The sequence below is a fragment of the Cygnus atratus genome, chromosome 2 (assembly GCF_013377495.2).
Source record: "Cygnus atratus isolate AKBS03 ecotype Queensland, Australia chromosome 2, CAtr_DNAZoo_HiC_assembly, whole genome shotgun sequence".
NCBI classification, from domain to species: Eukaryota; Metazoa; Chordata; class Aves; order Anseriformes; family Anatidae; genus Cygnus; species Cygnus atratus.
In genome coordinates this window covers 141595732-141615059 of record NC_066363.1, presented here as the reverse complement: position 1 = coordinate 141615059, position 19328 = coordinate 141595732, and the positions used below count along the sequence as shown (strand labels likewise).

Genomic DNA, 19328 nt, shown 5'->3' with positions numbered 1-19328 from the left:
ACCCCTACCTTCATTCATTTTCTTTGAAAAATAAACTTCTAAAGACTGAGGGGAGACCTCATTAATGTGTATAAATACCTGAGGGGAGGGTGTCAAGAAGATGGAGCTGGCCTCTTTTCCCTTGTGCCCAGCAACAGGACAAGAGGCAACGGGCACAAACTGATGCACAGGAGGTTCCAGCTGAATATGATGGGGCACTTATTTACTGTGAGGGTGACAGAGCACTGGAACAGGTTGCCCGGAGAGGCTGTGGTCTCCTTCTCTGGAGATATTCAAAACCCGCCTGGATGCCATCCTGCGCAACGTGCTCTAGGTGATCCTGCTCAGCAGAGGGGTTGGACTAAATGATCTTCAGCGTCTCTTCCAACCCCGCTCATTCTGTGATTCTGTGAAACTATGATTCAGCAGGAAATCCAGTGGTTAAATTGGAAATACCCTTTGGTAAGAGATGACTATACTCATGTGTGGTCAGACTGACATTTTAGGGTGAAACTCGACTGTCCTTTTAGAAATAAAGATAAAAGAGTAGGAGAACACTAAAACACTTAAATACTTAAATAGCATTTTGATGGTACCCCTCACCATAAAAAGAATTAGAGATGAATCAACATGAACAAGTTAAATTATATTATTCCCTTCTCATCAGGAAAGTTTAGTGAAGTTGCAGTGAGAGAGATGGCTGAAAAACTCAGTGAGATCAGTCTCAGGAACCTGACAAACTGCTTTTATGTAGTGCAATTGCTAAAAGGTAACAGAATAAAAACCCCAAGTTACACATTTTATTTCCAGTAACAAAAGAAAACATGAAATGACAGATTTATCTCTACTTTGGTATTTAGCTGTGATAGATAATGAGAAAGCTGAGAAAAACAAAATGCTTGGTCTCAACATGGGCAAATACCTTGAAAGAAGAATTTGGAATGAAATGATCAAATTTTATAGATGGATCTTTCCTTCCATACTTTTTGGTCATAAACTTGTGGACAGAAGCACTCAAAGTCCACAGCTGCACTTGAATTTTGTAGCTAGGCACTGTTTCTGACAATTGTCACTACCAGATGTTTCTGAAGACGGTCTTTGTTTTTAACTCTGTTGATAGGAGCCATCTGCTTTCCAAATATCTCAGCTAAAGAATGACTGTAATGTGTATTTAATATTAACTGGTAATGGGCTGAGCTGAGCAACTTCATAACTGGGTAAGAATTTCTAAATCCACTCTTTTCTTTTGCTTACCTAACTGAGGATTTTCAACCTCTGGGATTTGCAAACCACAGTGTGCTTTCCAGCGGCTGATGACTTTTTTATACCAATGTGAAGCTAGCTTAATTTTCTTTGATACTTTTAACCATTTATGAACCAAAGAATTGACAGAATATACTTTAGAAATAGCACCAATATTTATGAACGGAAAGTATATTCAGTACAGATAAAACAACATTAAACCTTTTAAAGAAAAATAAAGTAAAATAGATTAATTTATACTTTTGTAAAATTACTTTGTAGGAGACATTTTTACCCTTTATTCATCCATACTGTGTAAAGTTTGACACAATTTACCAATGATAAAATAAACCATTCCAATTAACAAACGTTCTTGTTCAAAGAAAGCAATGGAAGTTTATGGAATTTCTCATGCAAATCTTATGCAGGCACCATGACCCTATTTCCCTCTGTTGATTACAAAGGGTTTTTTTTGTCTTTGATGATAGTTCTTATGGATTTTGGCAGTACAGCTTACTGTTAAGAATCTCTGATGGTCTATGGTTTATAGTTGAACATCAGCACCAACTTTGAAAACATGACTGTTCTTTTCTTCAGAACTGCTCTGAAAATCCCTTGGGAAGAGGAGAACAGTCTGGCACTTCCATTTCAAGTCTGAGCAGGAAGTTCGGGGAACAAGAAAGCTAGAATAATACCAGAATATTTGTGCAAAGTTAAAGTTGAATCTGGAGCAAAATCAAATATATGCTTTATTCTTTTTTAATTAGGTGTGTAATGCTTATCAGCAGATGATTTTGTCCTGGTGCTTTGGTCACGTCTTAAGGATTCCACAAAGCCTTCCTCTGTAATGAGAACGGGACTCGTAATATTTTATGCTTTATGGTCTGCACACCATGGAAATGTCATGTGGATTTATTGTGCCCTGAGAGGACCACCTGAGAAGACATGGGAGACATGGTCAGTCACTGAACTAACTCCCCAGTGTGCTAGATTAGACACCTAAGTCACAGCACTTAATTGAGCTGTGTCATATTCCCTTTCTTCTGTGTCCATCCATGGTCTCATGTCCTCAGTCCCTGCAGCTTTCAGAGTCAAACTATTAAGTGGGCAGTAAGCTTTTCACTAGAGTGAAAAGGCAAGAAGGGCACTTTGTACTCAACAATTATTTTTAGCACCATACTGCCCCATATTTAACCATGTATTACCATATAATATCTAAAGGAAAACATAAAGAGCCAAGCTATTAAGCTACTTAGCACCTCTCACTTGTCTCTGAAGTAGTCAATGACTAATGGTCCCATTTTTCAGTCTTTACTCAGACATTTCCAATGGCTTCTGGCTGATCTTGGATTGAATTTTACAGCTAGATCTTTCCTGTGGTTTAGGACTTCACTCTTAAACCTGGACAGAAATGTTCAAACTCCAGTGCTGTTTTTGAACTGTGTAGGTTGGCAAATTTTGAAGGCCATTTGAAATTTTGGCAGGGAAGAAAAACAGAGAGGGCACTTGATAGTGAACAACCACCAAGATGAACTTCTTCAGGGATGGACAATTTATCAGCTGTATACAGTAGGATCAAGGAAATGTATGGAGTGAAATCAAGATAGACTTAAACTTGTGCACAAAACAATAAAGCAGTGGCCCACAAAGAATTTCTCAGTATGACAAGCATCTTTGCGAAGTTGGCTCTGAAAAGAGCTCTGCATGAGGCTCATTAAAATTCTGTTGTCATGGTCCATAAACAGAGCAGGACACACAATGAATAAAAGCCTGTACAAACATGGAGTTCCAGGGAAAATCAGATTGCTTTGTTATAACCTGAAAGTTCAGTCCTAAAAACCACACTCTCATTAGTATTCTGTTTGACTTCGATTGCATGATGGAGTTCTAAGGATTATCTAAAGAAAAATCAGCTCTGCAGACTCTTCAAAAACCTACACTAGTACAAATGCATCAATTTACCCTTCCTTCACCCTGTTGCTTCAGTATGTCTAGGTGTATTTTTTCTTTTTCTTTTTCTTTTTCTTTTTTTTTTTTCTTTTCCTTTTTTACTTTTATTCTAAATATTAAATGGCATAATGGCATGTGAGGACAATTTTGCATATAAAAAATAGGGTAGGACTTTTTTTTTTCTTCTTTTTTTGGCTTGCATCCAGACAGCAAAATACTAAAGTTTTCAAAAATTAATAGATTTTAAGATCAGAGAAGAACAGTCAGACAGAACTTCTCCATAACAAATAATTCCTGTACAATCCCATAGCTTGTACTTGAATTAGATTGCAATTTTTAGAAGAAAATTTAAGGTGAAATCCTGATCCTGTCACCTCTCAGACATAAAGAGCTAGCAGGAAGTGGAGAATTGAATTCTGGTATTTTTGTTTGGTTTAATTTGGGGTAAAATCTGCCCTTAATTATAGTTTATGAACACTAAGTCTCACAATATAATAGTAAGTGCTATACAGCAGTGTTCTTATGAAACAAAAAAACAAACAAACAAACAAACAAGAACAAGAAAAAAAATATCTTTTTCCTTGTCATTAACATACAAATCTTGCTCCAGAAAGTCCAGCCCTGTTCTCCTTACTCAGGTACCATCACCTTCCATTAATTTCTTCTGGATTTAATCTAAATAAAGAACTGCAGGATCTGATCCCATGGACTCAGGATTAAATAAATTCAATAGGATAAATCATTAAGGAAATAAGTCAATGGGAACTTTTCTGTTTGTAGTGTGAGAGATGTTGACAGCAGGTAACCTTACCAGCAAGCTTGTTGCTTCTATGCAAACTTGTTCTCTCTCAGATTTTCGTGACATGTTGCCAAAAAACTTTGGCAGAGTCTATATTTGCCACTGCTGATCCATTTTAACAAGGTTTGTGGGTCATTTGAAAGATGTAAAGCAAAGCAAGACTTTGCTTTTCTTGTTTTGCCAATTTCATTAAGCTTTTGCTGGTAGTTAAGGGTCATTTCCAAAAGCCTAATGGACATTTTTATTAGGTTTCTACAGGGGTGCTACTTATTTTCTTTTCCTGGCAGATTTCCATACTTGGTGTGACTAATGCAACCTCTATTGTTATTTGACAAGAGGAGAAAAAAAAAAAGACATTTTTTTTTTTTCTTTCCCCAAGGAGAGAAGCTGTCAGCTACCAGAAGAATAAAGACTTTAGTGTTTACCTTTCCACACGCCCCAATGGCTGCACAGAGGCAAAATTAAATGGATTGAATGAAAGAATATGCAAAACAGCATCAGTGAACTGAATAAACAATTTGCATGTTTCTACTTGTCAATCCACCTTTTCTTCAGTGGCATATTGCTATGGAAACAAGTAAAGATCACTTTAAGATAGCTATTAGCATTTCAGCCAAAAATGGTCACCATTTGGCCACAACCATGGAAGGTTGCTATGTCATCTGGATGCACTAAATTGAATGCCATAGTGATTCAGAGTGTCTAGGGTGCCTGGCTATTTATTGCTTTCAGGACTGACCTTATATATTTACCTAAGCAGAATTGCCAGTGGAAGTAAAAAGGGTGTTTTGGCTGAGCAAAGGATGAAGGATTGAGCTACAGCGAGCCCACATCTGCTCAGTGCCCGGCCTTAGTAACTGGCTTGGGTGTTAGACAGATGTATTTGAGTGGGAAACCTCAGCTCCCTGACTCCAGGATAGCTCTGCCAGGATGGCATTTTATATCCTCCACAGAAGGGGAGGAATTTTCATGATACATGGATCTTTATCTACCCCTTGCTATTTCACCTCAAATTCCCCTTTCTCGGGGGAGTTGCAGAGTACAATTTCTTTTTTTTTTTTTTTTTTTTCATAAATCTCACCCCCAGCCTCAGACTGCTCCTCATTTTGGCAAGTGCACTTGCAATAATCCTACTCTGTAGGGTGCTCTTCAGGTGTCTTACTCCTCGTCTGGACTACCTGAGACATGCATTTTACGTTTTTTGTTTTTTTTTGTTTGTTGTTTGTTTTTTTATTAAATGATAGTTTTGCTGTATGTGTATGGTCCATAGGGGACCAGACACATTATTCAGGAGAGCAGTGCAGAGAGTGTGTGATATTCTTTATTTACATTCCAGTGAGAGCAGAATTTTTGTAAGGATTTGACCCTCGCAATTTCTGCATATGCATGCAGTTCGGGCATCAGAAGGCTTCCCCTTCCCATCCTTTGCCTATCACAGCAGCACGAATGAAGTATTATGGCCCTCCAAGTTCCTGTGGGCACTATATTTACAGTTGAGAGTCAGTAACATGACCCAAACTTTTTCTTCTCACTGAGAGTGAAAGTCACTGGAGACAATTGTGTGCTGCACACTAGCACATGGCACTACAGATGCACTTCCTCAGAATGCTGGGGACCTCCTAGAGGTCCATGGCTCCTGTTCCTCCAGCGGGGTTTTACAGCAGTCCCTCCCACCACACCTCAAAGGACAGTTCAAAGAAAAGCAGTTATCTTCATCTTCAGGCAGGTTTTTCTTAGTTAACATTTCTACATTTCTCAAAGTTTGTGTACCAAACCTCCTTCAGACATGGATGCATCAGCACTAGCAGGGAATTTTGTCTGAGCAAATGCTGAAAGGCTCAGCAAACCATGAGTGAGCTCTGATGCCAAAACTGCTGACCTGCAACACTGCTTGCCAATGCTGATACAGTCAGACTAATTAGAAGTTAACAATATGTCTTCCTCAGATACTGAAGGAGTAAAGCTGGTGCATATTTAAAGTGCCCAGGGTATTTAAAAAAGACATGTAGCTGGTGATTTTTATCCATATATGTATTTTATATAAATTTATATATACATTAATATGCATTTGCATCTGCTGAGCTTCAGAAAATGTTTTAAAAACAACACTGTGTTATCCCACCTTTTAATGATTTGTTATGTTAATCAGAGTTTTTCTAAGCCTCAGAGGTTAGTATGTGTCTTTTGAAGTGGCCAAAACAACTTTTGTTGTTGTTGTTATAAATCTTACTGTGCTTACCATTTAAGCTCAATCAAATAGATAAAATAGGTCTGAAATTTCTTTTCTGTAATTTTCTATACATGTTTATCAAACATAAGTGTGTAAATTGTAATGAATCTGATACCAAAAGATATTTAGTGGATCATATTTTTAGTGTTTAGCTTGTTACAACATCTAAAGTGTTACAGAAATGCATTTAACATTTCTTTAATAGATTGACTTTGTTAAGTTTATGAACTCTCTGTTTATGTTATGGTGTTTCAACACTCCAGGAGCTGCGTTACGCTGTGCAGACTAGGAGCAAAACTCAGTCAAGCATTGTGGATTCATGTAGGGATTAGAAATGTCTTGGGCTGTCTGTCTTAGTTAACCTATCTTTTATTTCTGACTGTCCATCTCTCTGCAACATATTTATAGTATGAAGCTATGAGTCTCCCTCACCCTCAGATACTCATTTCCTATGTCTCTGTGTTTGTTTCTTCTATTTTAATGCCAGCATTATTTTAACAACATTTATTTTTAGTTGTTGAGATAGTTTGAATCTTATGGCAAAATGTGAGATAAGTCAGTGCCATTTGGGAGTTTGGAGTCCAGTTGTTTGAGCCTATTACTATTATACTCGTAAAACAGTGTAATGCATCCAGATTTATTTTTTTAATTGAATTGATTTTATGGAACTGACAAGTGGTGAAAGAATATATTTCATCAACCCAGTGCACCAGCCAGATTTCTCTGTCAGCTGTTGTGCTAATATTACCTGCTTTCTATGTAGGGATCATATTCAGATTGGCACATTAGTAGTGTACCCTCATCAATACTTGACCATTAACTTACTGCTGTCATCTCTACAGTCTGAAAGGATGGATCTGTCTTAGATGCATATGATAAACCAGAGAGGGTACATTTACCAGATAGGATGCATTTATTTAACTGACTTACTATATGAACCAGAGATGTAAGGATTTGATTTTCTCCTCTGCAAAATGAGAATAATGGTATTTTCTTACTGCCAAAAGGTATTGCATATATAGATACATTATAAAGAAGTTGAAATATGAAAAGAATGGTGTCATAGTTTGAAGTTGCTAAGCTGGTGGCATAAGAGTAGATCTGATAGATCCACTTGGGCCTAAACAAACATAAGGAGGTTTCGATACACTTTTATTTAAATAACAGGGTATAGCTTGACTGAAACTGTTTAATAAATATAATATGAAAGCAAATGTTGTTAAATAAATGAATAAAAACATATGTTTCCACTTTCCAAAAAAAGAACCACACACATGGTTAGATTTATATGGTTAGATGGTTAGATTTACAAAGATCACATAACCATGGAATGGTTGAGGTTCAAAGGGACTTCTGGAGACCATCTAATCCAAACCCTCTCTCAAGCAGTGTCACCTAGAGGACGTTGCACAGGATGGCATCCAGGTGGGTTTTGAATATCTCCAGAGAAGGAGCCTCTACAGCCTTTCTGGGCAACCTGTTCCAGTGCTCTGTCACTCTCACATTAAAGAAGCATTTTCTCATATTCAGATGGAATTTCCTGTGTTTCAGCATGTGCTCGTTGTCTCTTGTGCTGTCACTGGGCACAACTGAAAAGAGTTTCGCCCCATCCTCTTGAATATACATTGATAAAATCCCCTATCAGTTTTCTCTAGGCTAAACAGACCCAGCTCTCTCAGCCTCTCCTTGTATAACAGATGATCCAGTCCCCTGGTCATCTTAGTAGCCCTCCTCTGGACTCGCTCCAGTAGCTCCATGTCCCCCCTGTACTGGGGAGCCCGGAACTGGACACAATGCTCCAGGTGTGGCCTCACCAGGGCTAAGCAGAGGGGCAGGATCACCTCCCTCAGCCTGCTGGCAATGCTCTCCCTAATGCACCTCAGGATACAACTGGCCTTCTTGGCCACAAGGCTCCTGGTTAACTTGTTGTCCACCAGGACTCCCAGGTCCCTCTCTGCAGAGCTGCACTACAGCAATTCAGCCCCCAGCTTGTACTGGTGCTTGGTGTTATTCCTCTCTAGGTGCAGGACCCTGTGCTTGCCTTTGTTGAACTTCATGAGATTCCTCTCTGCCCAACTCTCCAGCCTGTCCAGGTCTCTCTGAATGGCAGCACAGCTTTCTGGTGGATCAGCCACTCCTCCCAGTTTTGTGATATCGGCAAACTTGCTGAGGGTACGCTCTGTTCCATCGTCCAGGTCATTGATGAGTAAGTTGAACAAGACTGGGCCCAGTACTGACCCCTGGGGGACACCACTAGCTACATGACTCCAACCAGACTGCACAGCACTGAGCACAACCCTGAGCTCTGCCATCTATCCAGGTCTCAATCCACCTCACTGTTCACTCATCTAACCCACACTTTCTGAGCTTGCCTATGAGGATGTTATGGGAGACAGCACTGAAAGCCTTGCTGAAGTCAAGGTAAACAACATCCACTATTTTCCCATCATCTACCCAGCCAGTCATTCTATCATAGAAGGCTTTCAGATTTGATTAAACATGAATTCCCCTTGGTGAATCCATGCTGACCACTCCTGATCACCTTCTTTTCCTCCACATGCTTAGAGGTGACATCCAGGATCACAGAATCACAGAACTGTAGGGGTTGGAAGGGACCTCAAGAGATCATGTGGTCCAACCCCCGTGCCAAAGCAGGTTCCCTAGAGCAGGTTGCCCAGGTAGGCATCCAGACGGGAGGATGAACTGTTCCATCACCTTTACAGAGACGGAGGTGAGGCTGACTGGCCTGTAGTTTCCTGGGTCCTCCTTCTTGCCCTTTTTGAAGACTGGAGTGACACTAGCTTTCTTTCAGTCCTCAGGCACCTCTCCTACTTTCTGTGACCTTTCAAAGATGACGAAGAGTGGTCTAGCAATAACACTGGCCATCTCCCTCAGCTCTCATGGGTACATCTCATCAGAGCCCATGGATTTGTGGGTGTCAGGTTTGTTTACGTGATCTCTAACCTGATCCTCCTCAACAAAGGGAAAGCCCTTTCTCCAGACTTCCCCTCATGTCTCTAGGGTCTGAGATTCCTGACTGCTAGTCTTAGCAGTGAAGACTGAAGCGAAGAAGGCATTCAGTAACTGCCTTCTCTGTATCCTTCATCACTAGGGCACCCACCCTATTGAGCAACAGGCACACATTTTCCCTAGTCTTCTTTTTGCTATTGATGTATTTGAAGAAGCCTTTCTTGATGTCCTTGAAATCCCTTGCCAGATTTAATTCTAAATGGGCCTTGGCCTTCCTCGTTGCATCCCTGCATACTTTGACAATGTCCCTACATTCTTCACAATGTGGTATAATGGATCATTATTATTTCAATGCATTTTTATCAGCTTTGCTAGGAAAGCACAAAGCACACAAATATGTTTCCTTTAAAACCTTAGAAAACAAATAGCTAAGTGACAAGTCACTGCTCATAGTAACTGTAGAAAGTGTTGTGTATGTGGACATATTATATGTATATGTGAATGATATATATGATGTAAAATGGAAAATAGGTTTAGCATGACGCATACCTGTTGCATGATGTTATTAATCTATGCATATGCAAATATCTTTTGACTTTCGTGATATCACTTGCATGTTAAATTGCCTTCCTCCAAATGCTGATGCTGTGTAACATATATAATGCGGAGGGAAGTAAACAGCATTCCTGATGTTGTTAACAAAATATGAAGCTGGATGTGGTTATTTTCAGACTTGAGTTACTACTTGTAGCTTTAGATGCTTTGTACATCATTACATTTTGCAAATGATTTTTTAATGGAACCAGCAACCTGGTTTTGTTTTTGTTGTTTTTGTTGTTGTTTGTTTGTTTTGTTTGTTTTTTTTAGCTAGTTTACACAAGGTTTTGCAATCATCTGTCAAACAAACATCTATAAAAGAAATTGTAGTGTAGCAGTTGAAAGATTTAAAACTTCTTTAAAGTTACCAGTGATTATTAAAATAACAGGTCCTTTCAGGTAGCACTTTCCAAGTACAGATACTTTTCTAGAGAATATTGAACTTGCTTCACTTAGCTGAGTTGGATAATGAAATATTCTGATATATAGAAATCAGATATATTTGGAAATTTATTTGTAATGTGATGATACAGACAAACAAAAACAGCAGTTTGCATATTTCAAGTATTTTATTAGTAAAATACAATACCTTTATTCAAGAGAAATAATGCCCTATCTACTTTATGTTAGCTTTTTATAATGTAGTGCTTTGTAGCAATATGAATATTGCTGCCTGTACAGAAAGTTAGACTGGAATTCTCAAATATTTCAGGCAGACCCATAACAGGATTTACACACTTTGAGTGAAACCCAGGTGGCGTTTAAGCACTTAAGTCCAAGCAGATGCTACAGAATCCTTAACCCTCCTCTATTCTCAGACTACTTTGGTACTGGGACCAAAGTAGTATTTGGTGGTTAAAATGTACATAGATGCTCAAGACTGTGCCACTGCCTTTGCTTAGATAACTGTGGTTAAGGCAAATGTTTCAGTTTATATTTACAGGTAAATTTATCTGGATGTTGAACTTAGTATCTCCACACTTACGTGGACACACTGCAGCAATGTACTTGTAGCATACCAATAGCATGGAGTTTAAGCTAAAGTATACCAGCTGCAGCCTACTGCATTTATTCAGAAACCGGCAAATACACAGAGCTTGTATTTTTTCTGACTTAATTATACTAGAGAGTATAGGGGAAAAAAAATCAAAACAACAACAACAACAAAACACACACCTCTTTTGATTAATTTCAACTACCAATTTGCATTTTCAACAAAAACTAATTTAAACTTTACATAAAACACAAGGACCAAGCAACAGACCAAGCTGAATAAGAAATATGCCTAAAAGTTGATTTTATTTGCCATCCTTCAGTAGTTACAAAAACGTAATTGCCTTAAGTTGAAACACACTCTATGACTGGTTTTAGAATATCTTTGCAAATGACCAAATACTGTGGTTTGATTTTTTTTTCAAGACATGATTAATCTAAAAATATTTTTTGTTTTCTTGATTTATTGAGTCCTGAGAGCTTTGGTGCATAAAGCTGGTCTTCTATAACATGTTTTTTTTTTTTTTTTACAGTGGTTCTACTTGATACTTACTTCATTGTTGCTGGTTTTAACAAAAGTATTCCCAGTCCCAAATAAGTAAGTTGAATAAAAAAGACGTATTGAGAACACTTAGAGACAAGGATTTATTTTCTTCAAATGTAAACATGAGCTAATCCCCATTCTCCTAAAGGAAGCTAGAGCATGGAGATGCCAATTGGAGACAGTGGCACAGTAAGGTTTAGACCACAGGAGTTTCTAATTTGTTCTGCGTCTATTCAGCTTGGCACTATAAAATGACTGTTTCCATCATGCCTGCTTATTTCAGATAATCAAAAGCTATTTTCTAGTTTCCTTCCAAGGATCAGTGTGCCAAACACTGTAACGCAGTAACTGCTATTGACATAGGCAGCCCATGTCAAACTTAACACCACGATTGCATTTTCAAACAGCTTAAATTAGAAGCTAGTTAAAATCACATCTATTTAAAATGATAAAAGGGTTAGCAAAGCAAGCCAAAAACAGCTGTAATCATCCCAGCTCAGTTATTACTTGATAGGACATCCAGAATGGCCAAGGGAAACAAATACACCATGTGTACTGTCCAGCTCCAGGCACTTGAGCTGTATGGATGGATATATTAGAAGTGCAGAAGCATCATACAAACTGTGTGGAGAGAAGGGGTCTGTGAAGTGCAATGTAGATCAGCTATACTATAAGCCTGCCTTTACAGACATCAGCATAGGACAGATGGTCTGAACAGTATCTAGATCTGTGCTCTTTGCAGAGGTCCTGTCAGGTGTTTCTTTTGACCTTTAGAGTTCAAGCATATATCCCAACATCCTGCTGCATGCGAAGATACCTCTCTTAACTCTAATGGGAACTTGCCACTGACTTATGAAGCTTAGATGTCCTCTATTGTTATTTTTTTTGAATACAGCAGAGGAAATACTATAGAGATAGGGCAGTTAGAAGGTGTCCCATTTCCTGAGTTTATAAATTTTCCACACCTCCTAAAGAGACTTCTGTTATACAGTTACCTTAATATAATACTTTAAGTTAGGTTGAGGTAACAGATAAATAAAGTCACAGTATTCAAAACAGATAATACAGTCATACAAGTTTTATTTTTATTTTTTATTTTTTATTTTTTATTTTTTTTAATACATAAGTGAATTGAAATGAAAAGAAGTTACACTGATCTGTGTGTTTTAAGGATGTGTAGGTTAGGGCTTTCTCCATGTGCCTGTGTGACTTGCTCTCAGCTTCCAAAAAGATGGTAGTCATAGCATGTCTTTATCCATCTGAAGCAATACCAGCTGGAGGGGGCCTCTGCTGGAAACCCTTGAGAACTTTACATTGCAAGGGTCCTTCAGGAGCTTATCCTCTGAATACTTACTGTGCACTGGTTATGCAAGACTTTGCAGCACGGTGCTCTTGAAGTCTTCTGTGAAGTACAGGTTTTTATCCCTTGCTTTCAAAATCATTTCCTCCATTTTTAAATAAAAGAATTAGCCTCACAAATTTTCTCAACTGAAATAAGATTTCCTTCACTTTCTTGGGGGCTTCTTTTTCATGTTCAAGACATATTTGGACAATGCTCTTAGGTATATGGTTTAACTCTTAGGTTGCCCTGCGTGGAGTTAGGAGTTGGACTCGGTGATCCTCATGGGTTTTTTTCCAACTTGATAGTTCATGATGCTATGATTCTATGATCACTTGTTTTTCTAAGTAGCAAATACCTCCTTGTCTCTGCAAGGACCAAACTTTCATTTTTTTATTCAGATTTGAGAATCATAGTCATGTTTGGTGTGAGATTGTTGTCTTTCATAAGACCTTGTATTTGGTCAGTCATATTAGTGAATTATCTTTTTGAATTAGAAAGAGAGATTTTGTTCGTTTTTTTGTTTTGTTTACTTTCATGCATAATAATTAATTCAGGGGCATTATCCCAAAAGAGTTATATTTGTATATAGACAGATTGCATGATAACAGTTTGTAGAAAGACTGTATAGAATTATAGAATAAGGAGTAAGAAACTTCAGTGCAGAAACTTTTATCATCCCTTCTTGGTGTTCTAATATACTGAACTATATTTAAGTTCCTTACAAACATCTTCTGTGGATTCTTTTCAGCTGTGAAGACTATGGAAAATTTTTCTCTGATTTGACAAGTAGTTTACATAAATTGTTGCTATCATTATTATCCACTGTTTGTCAAATACTACTAATAAACAAACATGGATATGATAACAAGTCCATGTAACAAGTCTACGTCTGTTACCTCCCTCTTCTTTTACTCCCTGCCAGTTATGAAGAAGAGGGCTTTTCTGGTAAAGCATGTTTCTACAGAAGCTAGGATACTGGAATACAGAGCTGATTTGAACTACATGAAGTAATGCAAAAAATAAGACTGATAATGTGAAACTGCCTAATGTGCATTCCTAAACACCAGAGATTTTCAGCTGCAATTACTTCCTATTATTTTAAGCTTTCCAGGCCCTCAGGTTCCTAGAATGAGTCTAAGCAACAGCAATTGATTGGAAACTCAGAGCAATATTTCTATCTCCCTCTTTCCATCAGTTACTTGCAATGCTCATATTTTATCTATTACTTAGCAGAATCTTTACATGCTGCCAAAAGCTGTAAAACCAGAATTTTCTACCTGATACAGTGTACTCTAGTCTTCCCTTCCAAGCCTAGGAAAAGCCTTGAAAATCTGCCCCATAAAGGCACTAGTTTGATGAATGACAATTATTTTTATAGAAAATCAAGGCTTACAGAATATAGCTTACATTTCACAGTACCGCCACTGCCTTAATTCCTTCAACTTTGGGTATGAAGACCTGTTTTCTGTCTGAAAACACTTAACTAATTAAGCAATGCTGATTTTAAAATTCTGTGGTTAGTAGTTTTATAGTGTGAAGATTTAATCATTCAGGCATTGAAAAAGTAAGTACAGCACATTTGTTTTGTATTTGGTAAATAGAAATGTTGGAATAAGTTTGAGGAGAAGCATTGTTGTTTGGGTGTTGTTTCTAGAAAGGGAAGGTGTGAGGGTGTCAGGCAGTAGCTGTCCATTTAGCAACTCACACTCTTCAAAGAAGAAATTCACTACCAGCAGTCTTACATGCATGTTTACTATCTACACGTGGATATTTTCAGCTCATTACATGACCACTTCAAAAAGGACAAACCACAGTGTATGAAAGCATGCTGTTTGCTACACCACAGGCTGTATTCTGGTCTGCATCTAAGATCCATATAATTTCCTGTTCATGTATTTCAATATCAGGCTCAATATCTACACTTCAGTGGAATGTACATGAGATACATCTTTTTTTTCAATTACTTAAATTTCTCACTGAATACATGTGGATAAACATCTGGCATTGGTTTGTGGTGCACAGATATCCAGAAATGAAAAGAGGATATTGACAAGAGGAGAAGTCGTAAGACACGTTACAAGCACAGACTTCTCTGCTTTCCCTCCATTGCGAAAATTCAGCTCAGTCTTCAGACTGTGCTGTAACCACCCCCTCACCCTCCTTGCTGCAAAGTTGTGGTCAGAACCATTATGTTTATGCAGCTCTGCAAGTGCAAAAAATAAGTGTAATAAAAGTCTTCTAGTGTAATTTACCATTAATGGGTAAATACAGTGCCTTTAATACAGTGCCTTTTCAGTTGCTCCTGTTTCCCTTGGGGGCAAACAAACAAAAGGAAGTAGTTTTTCTCATGATGTATAATAAAATTATGGAACTCATTGCCACAGGATGTTGTGGAAGCCAAACATTTAAATTGGGTGTTTTGTTTCTTTGTTTGTTTGTTTGTTTGTTTTTAATGATAAATGCATGAGGGTTGGGTCCAATGGTAACTCTAAAGTACAATTTTCTACATATAAACTTACCTCAAGTCCCAAGCTGTGCATATCTTGGAGAATAGACTGGAGAACTTTTACAGACTCTGATCTTATAGGGCTTCTACTACTGACCATTGTCAGAAGCGGGATTTAGGACAAGATAAACCTTTGGCACAAATGTAACTTTTATGTCTTTATGTTCTTGCTTTTCCTAATTTCTTCAGAAAATATTTTAATTATTGCCAGTGCAGAAGTTTCACCATACGTTTTCTTATCTTCTCCTTTCAATCACTTTTTTTTTTTTTCCTCAAGGCAATGAAGCAATAGAAAATGTTACTGAAATGCCAATTTGTTTCACAAAATTATCCTCAGATCTCCCCACTGGATCTTTTTAATTGAACAGATGATGGAAGCCATCTTGTTGAGCCAGTCTCTAATCCTATGCAACAAGCATGCAACTTGCAAGGCATGTTTAATCAGAATTTGACTATCAGTGTTTAGAAGAATAAAATGTTGATTTGCATAAAAACACCATGTGAAGAAATTAAGGTTTAACACCGAAATAAGATATTTTAAAAGTTTCTTATTCATCTGTGGCATGTTTTTGAAGGTCATGTTTTTTTCCTCTGAATTAAACTACCCCTTTATTTCTTCCAATTTAAATTTTAGGAACATAAGCTAGTAAGAAGTCATAAAAATCCAAATGATTGCAAGGAAGCAGAATCAGGCTTGTAGTTTCGTTCTTCCATTGTAATTATTATTATTTTTTCCTTACCCCAGAATTCAGTGTTCATATATAAGCCTCTTTTCATACAACTACAGTGTTTCTGCTAACATCAGTAGGAATTGTTTATGTGACATATGGATACTAACTATATAATTTCAATTGGTTGTAATGTTACTTGCGCTGTAGCCCATTATGCACAGATGGGAAAATAGTTATTTTTTTAAGTAATTAATTCATGTAGCAAACACCTAATCCAAATGATCTCCAGGAGGCAGATACAGTAATGACAATATATTCTGTGGCTATGCATTTCAGTAAAAGCTTCCAACTTAATTTATTCATCCATTAAATACAATCTCCTTCTTGTTTTCACAGCTTTAAAGTAAGCTGCTTTGTAAAGAAATAAACTGTGTTTTCGCTAAGACAGGGACAGGAGATCCCCATGAAAAAAAGACATGAAGTGGTGCTGAAAGATATTACTAAATGTTTTTGCTTAAACACATAGACATAGGATATATAATTAGCTACAGAGAAAAGAAAAGCTTTAAATATAATATGATAAGGAAAGAAAAGAAAGGAAACGTGGCAGGAATAGAAATTCTATGCTGTATATAACACAAGCTATGCAGAATTAGTTTCATCAGAGAGACTGCAAAATAGTAAAGGAATCAAAGACTTTGGACACCTCTTTTTTTGTGTGCAAATTCTACAACAGTATTTATCTTGAAAATTCAGTCACCGTAAGTTTTTGGCATCCAAGAGCAGAGGAAAAGCCACCCCCACATCAGCTTGTCAAAGCCTTTGCCCTCTTTCAAATAAATTGTTGAAGATATCTTGAATGTCATACATTGAATCACAGTTCTTAAACCAAAACTCTGCCAAAGCCACATTCACTGAAGTGCCTGAGCTGCTCCAGGATCTGTTGTAGATAAAACCACCAAGTGATGAGTAAGTCCATTTGCATTCACAGCCTGAGGACAGGGTTGTAAACATCCCTAAATCCCTAAAAGGCCAAGTAACAGCGTTGTATAGCATCCCTTATAATTTAAAACTCCTAGGCAACCTGAAATTTTGGTGAAAGACAGAAATTTACTGTATTTCTGATCACATCTTCCTAAAGGAATGAATAAATGAGTAAGATGAATACTCTGAAGTCCACAAGGAAAAACAGATTAAGAAGTTAGTACATAAAACTTTTACGTGAAAGATGCTGACAGTAAAGAACAGGCTAATGAATGATACAATTGCAATTTCTTATTTATACATTTGGTGTCAGGTTGAGGGATCGGATTTGATCATGCCAGCTCTGAATTTTCAACCTTTTTTCTTTTTTTTTCCCTGCAGCCTAACAAATATTTTGTCTGAAGGTTTGGTTTTGTTTTGTTTGTTTGTTTGTTTGTTTTGTTTGTTCTTCAAATTGTTCTTGTACTAAAATAGACCAACCAATACATTTAAATCATTCTCTGATAACTGAATGAAGTTGGTAGTCCTGGGAGTATCTTCATCTGGAAGGAAAGAAAGGAGAAGAAGTATCTAGCCTGTTTTATATTATGAAGGGAAGGGGAAAGAGAGAAGGGAGTGAGAAAAGCAAGGGGAATGGGGAGGGAGAAAAGGAAAGGTAGGGGAAATTGAATGGAATTTTCCAGAGTTGATTTAATGACTGGTGATTCTCTGTCATATATAAATTACACAGAAATAAAATTAAAAATAATTAAAAATATAAAGAAAATTAAGAAGAAGAAGAAGAAGAAGAAGAAGAAGAAGAAGAACAAGAACAAGAACAAGAAGAACAAGAACAAGAACAAGAACAAGAACAAGAAAGATGTGAATTATCAAAACTGATTTGATCCTTCATAGATTTTTGGACCCGTATTTGTTGCCTTGTAGAAGGTAAAAATCAGCAGTTGCTTATAGGCTAAGCAAAACTAATCTATGAAAAGCATGTATTTGTTAGAAGGAGGTAGAGCTTTTTGAAATCCGCACCTCCACAGTTTATCAATTTTGTCCCTAGTTCTCGACAGAAAATTCAGAAAGCTCAGTGATTCTTATGTGTTATTTGGTGATTTGTTCCTGTACCACCAAAACGTATCAGCCATGCTTCAAAGACGAGATGAGCATATTCAGCAGTAATCCTGCTGTCACTGCTGAAGGTGAAAACTTTAATTGCATTCTTGAAATCCGAGAGCTTGATATTTTTATTTCCCATGTTCTTTATCTGAATCACAGGAAACAATAGCCCTCTTACACAGTGACCAACAAAATTTGAAAAAAAAAAAAAGTAAAATATTCTCTGAAACAAAATGAAATATTTTAGATGTGAAATCCAGACTCTGATGTCAGTTTTGTTTCCACAGTCATAAGCCATATAAGAAATGATGAGCTGATAATACCACTTTCAAGTGGACACCACATAGGAAACCACATTATTTGGAAAAAGGATAGCAAAGAAGATCTATTTCATTTAAGTGATGACTGATAAAAAACAGTTCATTTGAAACCTGCTTGTATTGGCTGTGTCTTGCTATTCCCTTCAATGCCTCTTTTGTATAGATAAAGTATTTTCATAAAAGTGGGCGCTGAATCTCTTCTAGTGTTGAATACATCCATGACTTAATATTAAGTGGTTTTGGTGAGCATTTCTGTCTCAGGTTGTTGTGTCTGAACATCTCTGTAATAGGTAGACAGTTCAATGAAATCCACTTAGGTCCAAATCCTGTTAAACCTTTATTTTTTGTAAAGATAGCTAGCTTTGTCTCTAAAAAATAAAAATAAAATATCAAGAGCGATGTCCAGCCTGTATGTGTAGCTTTCTATTCCGATTACTTTGGAAGATATGCTTGCCAGAGATTAATGCTTTGCAATTATTGCATATGTGGGGTGTGAGAAATCCTTGTATCAGAACATTCCAAGCCAAAAGTTTATTTATGCTGAAAATTTGTGAAGTATTTTTCTGAATGTCTTCACACTTTGAATTGTGCTCAAATAAGAAATCCGTTGCTTTTAGGTACAGAAACAGAGTATGGCCCTAAGCCAGGGATCCAGAAAAATATGATGTCTATAATGGAATTTCAATTGAATGGAGATACTTAAATTCAAGCATTTCACAAGTCTGTGGAAGACCTAGTACAAGTTCATCCAGGCTGAGAACTTTCAGACCAGTATGTTTTCAGCAATACATTCCAAAGCCGTCTCCAGAGATTAGCTAATATTTACCTGTAATCTTGAACTCAGCATGAAATACAGTGGCATCCTCTCTATAATTTAACTTTTTAATTGATGGGTGAAGAAGCTGAATTGTATATTTATTCAATGATTTTTGCAAAGTTTGTGAACTGTTTTGGGGAAAGAAATGAACCCTTGGACACCTGACTTTCATATCACTATGACATGACATCCACAATCCTATGCGGGTATTTTCTTTTTAGTGTCATGAACCTTGAGCTCACCGTGACATGGTGGTTCTGCTTCAACAAGGGGGAGAGAA

General features: G+C 37.3%; 1 protein-coding gene across 5 annotated transcripts in view; it reads left to right on the top strand.

Annotated features, from left to right (window-relative positions):
• The window catches only part of ANGPT1 (angiopoietin 1), a 185051-nt gene that overhangs the window by 46331 nt on the left and 119392 nt on the right, over positions 1-19328 (top strand). For 2 of the 5 annotated variants that reach the window (XM_035546449.2, XM_050709263.1), the window contains one exon: positions 11294-11358. The exons of the other annotated variants lie outside the window; for them this stretch is intronic. The gene's annotated coding sequence lies outside the window, so the exon portion shown is untranslated. The remainder of the gene's footprint in view (positions 1-11293; positions 11359-19328) is intronic. 5 annotated transcript variants of the gene reach the window in all.